Raw genomic sequence first — 7,222 nt, forward strand, 5'->3', positions numbered from 1 at the left:
GATAGATAGATAGATAGATAGATAGATAGATAGATAGATAGATAGATAGACAGACAGACAGGTAGATAGATAGATAGATAGATAGATAGATAGATAGATAGATAGATAGATAGATAGATAGATAGATGATAGAGGTACACACACACACATAATATATACATGTATTAAGAGATATATGTGTATATCTCTTAGAAAAGTAAAGACCATTCCTAGCTCACTGGCCATACAAACACAGGCTGCAGGCAGGATTTGACCCCTCAGGCTATAGTTTGCTGTCCCCTGTGCTAAAGAAAGAGAAATGGCAGATTGTGGGAAAATGGCCACTGTACATGTCTCCATTCTCCTCCACTCCCTTCCCTAATATGTCTGCCTCTTTGAACCAAAAGTCTGCTAGGACCCATGGCAGCTGGGTGGGAGTGAGGTATCTCTGGGGAAGTCCCCAAAAGGAAATCTGAGGTGGAAATGTGTCCCCCATGCACCAGGTAGAGAGCCCCAAGACAAGCTGAAGACTGCTCTGGGGTGAAGACCAGACACAATCCATCCCAGAAAGAGTCTGGCCCACAGGGGTCCACGGACCTCTTGGGATAAGGTCAGCATCACTCCCATGTGTGTGCGTCTGATCCCTCTGGCCCCCAAGAACTCCAAGAGGAGTCCTGCTCCCAAATCAAGAAGGATGTGAGGATACTGGGGAGCAGGGAGGCACCTCTGCGTGCCTGCCTGCTGCCCACGTGGACCCCACAGGATGGAGCATCCATCTCCTCCATCAGTTGGGAAACTGCCGCTGCTTAGAGTTCTCAACCCCCAGATCTGAGCCCCAAAGAAAAATGACAAATTGTGAGAGGGCCCAGCAGCTGCAAAGAAGATATTGACATCAACATAACTGACACCCAGCAAAATAGAGCTTCTCCTGGAGAAGACAGAAAACAACTTTAAACAAGAATAATATAAGAAGGTAAGGAGATTCAAGTACAGAGCCATAAAGATCCATGGAACTAAATAAAAAGGGAATAAATAAAAAGAGGAATTTTGCGGGACGAAGTGAAGAAGAGGGTGATCAGAGGCAAGAGCCAAATTAGTGGCTTAGAAGACAAAGTCGAGGAACTATCTCAAAGCACAGAGCAAAATGCCCAAAGATGAAAATCATGAAGGAAGAAAACATCAATCTGGAAGACCTAGGAGATCTAACATGGCAATAATAGGGGGTTTTGGAAAAGTACGGGGGAGGCATGTTCCAGTCTCTTCTACCCAAAAAATGCTCCCTGCTGTAATAACCACTCTATTGCTCTCTTTCTCTTCGCAGCCAAAATTTGAGAAAAGTTGTTTATGCTCTGCTGTCCCCACTTCCTCCCACCCCCTCACTCTCAGCTCACTGCAGTCTGACTTCTGCCTCCAACACACCCAAGAGTGGTTCAACGTCCCAAGTGGTTTCTCAGTGCTAAGTCCACTGGCTGCTACTCAGTCTCTTCTAACTTGACTTTTGGGTCACATTTGACTCCGTTGATCCCCTTTTCTTCTTTTTTTATAATCAAGTGTTTTTGGTTTTTTCCAGCTTTATTGAGGTATAACTAACAAATAAAAATTGTATATATTTAAGGTATACAATATGATGATTTGATCTACCTATACATTAGCCCCTTTTCTCCTTGAAGCATTCTCTTCTCTTGGCTTCCCTGATACCACGCTCTCCTCCTATAAGGGTGGTCAATTCATCCCAATTTGCCCAGGACTTTCCCAGATATGGCACTGAAAGCCCTACATCTCAGAAACCTCTCTGTCCCAAGCAAACCAGAACCATGTCGGAAGCTCATCCTCTCCTGTCCTGTAGTGTCTTAGTTTGGGTCCCCCCAAGAGCAAACTCTGAGACAAGGATTCCAGTGCAAGTAGTTTATTTTGGAGGTGATGCCAGGAAAGGGCAGCAGGGGTGCAAAGAAGTGAGTCAGAGAAAGAAAGGCAACCAGTGCAGGATGTGTTCAAAGATGAGCTATTGAGCAGGCGAGTGCTGTAGGCAGCGGGAGCTTACTCCCAGTGGGGACCTCTGGGTGATCACATGGGACACGTATCTCGGAGTCACCGTACCTGAGGGGTGAGGGAGCTGGGGTATGTGTACACCAAGTCTAGGTGTTGGTTGAGGGCTGTTCCAGGAAGCATTTTCCCCCCGGCCCTTCTCACCTGCCATTTGCTGGACCAGGTGGACTCTGGTGGCAGCTGCTGGCCACTAGAAGTCACTGAAAATGTGAGGATCCAGTATCTAAGCAGGGCACGACAGCATCTGCTACACACAAGATTCCATTCTTGAACCAAGAGAAGTTCTAAGAACTTCAGCAAGAGATCATGAACCACTAAAACTTAAATGTGTTGTGTTCATAAGCATTTTTTTCTTCCCTATCTCGTAATGATAACTTCTTCTTTCTTATTGCTTAAGCTGAAAACCTTGGGGTCATTCTTTCCTCTTCTTTCTCTCACAACCCACATCCAATCCATCAGCAGATCTCATTAGCTGTATCTTCAAAATATATCCAGAATTCTTCCTACTGTCACAGTTAGCCCTCTAGTCCCCATCATCTCTCACCTGCATTACTGTAATAGCCCCAGGAGAGCCACACAGATTATTATCCACAGACCCAGAACTCAACTCCTGGTCTCTTATCTCAACCCAGGGTGTCTGTTCCACCACACCATGCTGTTCCTTTCCCATAATTGCCAGCTGAAACAAGAGGTACAAGGCTTGGGTCCTCAGGGATAATTCAAGTTTACAGACAGTCTCTCAGAAGGTAGCAGGTGCTACAGAAAGAGATCAATCACTGGAGGTACAGAAAGTCCAAATACCAGCTCTTCCACTTATCCACTAAATGACAATGGACAAGCCATGAAAATGCTCTGAGCCTCAATTTTCTCAGCTATAAAATGGGGCTGGGAATTATTCCAACCTCACAGAGTCATGGTGAAGATTAAATGAGAGCCACTGTGTCTATCTAGCACACAATACATGCTTGATAAACCGTGGCTATTGTTATTTTTATCCACCAAGAATGCTCAACCTTTGCTACCCTGAACTCAAAGTGGTAAAGGGGACCTCTTTCACATTTATCTCTCTACCTGAAATTATACAATTGTGACAGATGCGGAAGGGAGATAGGTTTGGGCCAGCTCCACCGTAGACCCCCCCAGCGTGACTCAGAGATGAGACCACAGCCCCCTGCTTCCTCATTTCTCTACACATGTATTGTAGGAAACTGAAGTTTCCTCTACTGAGATGTGGGAACTTCCACTGACCCCAGATAAACAGTTGCTTGGACCAATGTTCCCCTGGGTGGAGGGCTTAGAACAGGATGCCCACCCACTCTGCAGTCTATGGGCTGCGTGGGGGCTGGCGAGTAGGGGCAGTTGTGGAGGTGGGAGGAGACAAACATAGAGGGAACAGGAAGTGAAGGGAACATCCACCTCCCCCACTGCCCCCCAGCCCAGAGCCTCCTTGCTGTAACCTGTGTCTCAGTTAAAACATGAGCAATTCTGTTATTAGCCAAGAGCTATTGTGGATCAATAAATTGATTGATTTGGAGAATGTCTACCCACCCTTGGATACAACTCAGTGACTGTCCAAAGTCGCTGTGTTGAGCTGTACTCAGCTGGGGTAGTACCAGCCCTTTAGGGGGTGTTTTTGCTTGTCATAATGACTTTGGGGGCACTTCTGCCATTTAGTGGGTGTTACAGGCTGAATTGTGTCCCCTCAAAATTCCCATGTTGAAGTCCTAACCCCCAGGACCTCAGAATGTGACTTATTTGGAGATAGGGTCTTTAAAGAGGTAATTAAGTTAAAATGAGGTCCTTAGAGTGGGTCCTAATCCAATATGACTGATGTCCTTATAAGAAGAGGAGACTAGGACACAGACAGTTACAAAGGGATGACCATGTGAAGACACAGAGAGAAGACGGCCATCTACAAGTCAAGGAGAAAGGTCTCACCAGAAACCAGCCATGCCGACACCTTGGTCTTGGACTTCCAGCCTCCAGAACTATGAGACAATAAATTTTTGTTGTTTAAGCTGGTCTGCGGTACTTTACTATGGCAGCCCCAGCAAACCAACACAGTGGGCAAGGACCACTGGCATTTTGAGAATCTCTAACATTGCAAGAGCTCATAGGCCAAGAAGATCCACTCAGAAGTCAAGTGAATTATTTCATCAAAGGTCTTTACAAACCACGAACATCTCAAAGGCCCATGCAGGTAGATATCTCCATTGTTGTCCTGAGGGTCTGACCAAGTGTTGGCCTGGGCTGGCCACCCTGGGTCAGCTGGTCTGCCTTTCTGGAAGTCCAATGGGCCAGGTCTTGGCAGATGTCTGGTTCTGCCACCTAGCTTGGGCAAACTTCACCTGGGACATTGAGAAAGTTGCTTGTCAAGAATAATTTTGCCCCAGCCACTTCCCAGAAGCTAGTCCACATCAGGCAGGCAGTAAGGGAGCCCAGTCCCAGCTCATCATGGTTCAGAGGAGCACTTTTGAAGGAGTATTTTCAGAGGAGCACTTTCAAAGGAGTATTTTCAGCTTCAAGTCAATGTCAGACCTGGAGCCCCAAGGGCCAGCATCCTTTCCTGAGAGCCATGGTCTGGGACTTCGTGAGTTTCCTCCACACTTTGAAATGGGAGACCATCCCTAAGACCTGGTGTCCCTCCAGCTCACCCTCTGCTATGGACTGAATGCATGTGTACCCCCAAAATGCATATGTTAAATCTGTCTATGCAAATAGCCAATAACCATTCTGTAGAAAGGAGAGATGAGGTGAGTTTTACTTGCGCTGGGGAGGCAGTCTCCACAAAGGGAGACAGTGTTCCTGTGGTTTGCAGCACGACTATATACCATGTCAGAACAAAGAGCATACATCAGGCAGGAAGGGATACATTCTTTTCAAAGTCACAAAGAGATATTTTGCTGCAGGTTAGCACGTACACAGCAGGTCAACTTGACCTTGGTTTCTGGGAAGAAAAATTTTCCCTCAAAAGAGGACTGGTGTTGACATCAGTGGAAGGGAGGCATTCATCCCTCCTTCAGAGCACGTCCTTTGCTTTGGGGTAGTGAGTTAAAGCAGATGGGCAATGTATGCTTGTCCAGCCATAAGTCAGGCTGCTCTGGTTAAAATAAAGTTCAGGCCAAATCAGGTTTAAAGCAGAATAGCTTCCTCAAACACCTTAGCATTTTTAATTTTTATTACATCATGTTCCCCTTTTGATCAATAATTTTTCGATAAAAAGCATCAATGATCAAAATATTGTCCCTCAACACCAGGATGGTTGCTTCCTGCCCTGGGTCCATCATGTCCCTTGCAGCTGGGCTGCATTCTAATTTACCCAGTTACCCACATTGGAGGGGAACAGCTGAACCTAGCATACAAGCATGGAGGTATAGATTGATAGGGGAAGAATTTCATAGGTTATGTAACTTGTCAATTATTTTTAGATTATTGCAGAAACATTGTATATGTGCTTTTGCATGACTTCTTATGATTACGTTGTTTATAGCATTATACAACAGATAGAGTAACAATGATAATAAATTTAATACTTGAAATGATTAGTTTAGAAGAATGAGTTTCCATCATTCCAGCCTGCAAGCCAGTCTTACAACACTGAGCAAAGAATTGCAATTATAAAGTAGGTATGTAGTTTAAGCATTACAAAGGTTTAAATGAGAAGATATAAGGTTTGAAATACAGGCCTGGTCCAGAGTCTTGAAACAGCTGTCTACAACAGATGCCATCTTCTTCTCATCCTGGTTTGTAGGTCAGTAGAAGCTGTGTGTCAGAAACAAGAATTGTAATCTACTCAGGTGAAGGAACCTTTCTTATTTTTTGTTTGTTTGTTTTGGTTTTTGTGACGAAGATTAGCCCTGAGCTAACATCCGTTGTCAATCCTCCTCTTTTTGCTGAGGAAGATTGGCCCTGGGCCAACATTCATGCTCATCGTCCTCTACTTTATATGTGGGATGCCTACCACAGCATGGCTTGATAAGCAGTGCATAGGTCTGCACCCGGGATCTGAACCTGCAAACTCTGGGCCGCCAAAGTGGATCATGCAAACTTAACCACTGTGCCACTGGGCCAGCCCCTAGAGGGGCCGTTTTTGAATCCACTAGTCTATGCCTTTTAATTTCACAGTGCATGGATTGGTTAAGAGTACCTGGTATGGTCCTTTCCATTGCGGCTGCAAAGAGTCTTTTATTTGATGCCTCTTCCAATAAACAAAATCTCCAGGTCGTCAAGATCTTCGTCTCCAAGGAGCTCACTGTGAAAAGAACCTGCTACTAATTTTTTATTTCTCTTTAGTGACTCAATGAGACCCTGACAGGGGCCGGCCCGGTGGTGCAGTGGTTAAGTGTACATGCTCCACTTGGGCAGCCCGGGGTTCATTCACAGGTTCGGATCCTGGGCACGCACCAATGCACCACTTGTCAGGCCATGCTGTGACAGCGTCCCGTATAAAGTGGAGGAAGATGGGCACGGCTGTTAGCTCAGGGCCAGTCTCCCTCAGCAAAAAAGAGGAGGTTTGGCAACAGATGTTAGCTCAGGGCTGATCTTCTTCACAAAAAAAAAAAAAAAAGACTCTGATGATAATGTAATATATCTCCCTCGGGCAAAGTTCGTTCATACATTCCCTCATCTAATTGCATATGCTGTCCTGTTATTATTTCAAAAGCAGACAGCCGATGTTGAGCAAAGTGTGTAGATCTAAGATTGAGGAGCACTGTCACAAATGGATTTAATTATTTGTCCAGTGAAATGAGTTCCCCAGTCACTGTGTAACTTGATAGGAATTTCCCAAACAGGAATTACCCTTTTCAATAATAATTTACCTACTACTAAAGCCATTGCTCTTCTGCAAGGAAAGCCTCAACCCAATGTGAAAACATACCAATCATTATTAAAATATATTTATATCCTTGAGATGGTGATATTTGAACAAAGTCCAATTGCCATAGCTCAAAGGGTCCCTTAGAAAGGGGAAAGTGGCCTTGTGACCCACGGAGTGGTTTCCTGGGATTATATTTAGGACATATAGTACCACAAGCATATGCTTCCTGAGCCACCATGGGAGTTTCCAAAAATATTGTTTCCCCATTAAATCATCTTTTCAAGTGCCCAATGAGTTGAATGATGTACATGTTAGAGTAATAGCAATTATTCTACACATTTATATCAATTACTATAGATTTTATCAAGTCCAAATCAC

The sequence above is a fragment of the Diceros bicornis genome, chromosome 30, assembly GCF_020826845.1.
Source record: "Diceros bicornis minor isolate mBicDic1 chromosome 30, mDicBic1.mat.cur, whole genome shotgun sequence".
In the NCBI taxonomy this organism is placed as follows: domain Eukaryota; kingdom Metazoa; phylum Chordata; class Mammalia; order Perissodactyla; family Rhinocerotidae; genus Diceros; species Diceros bicornis.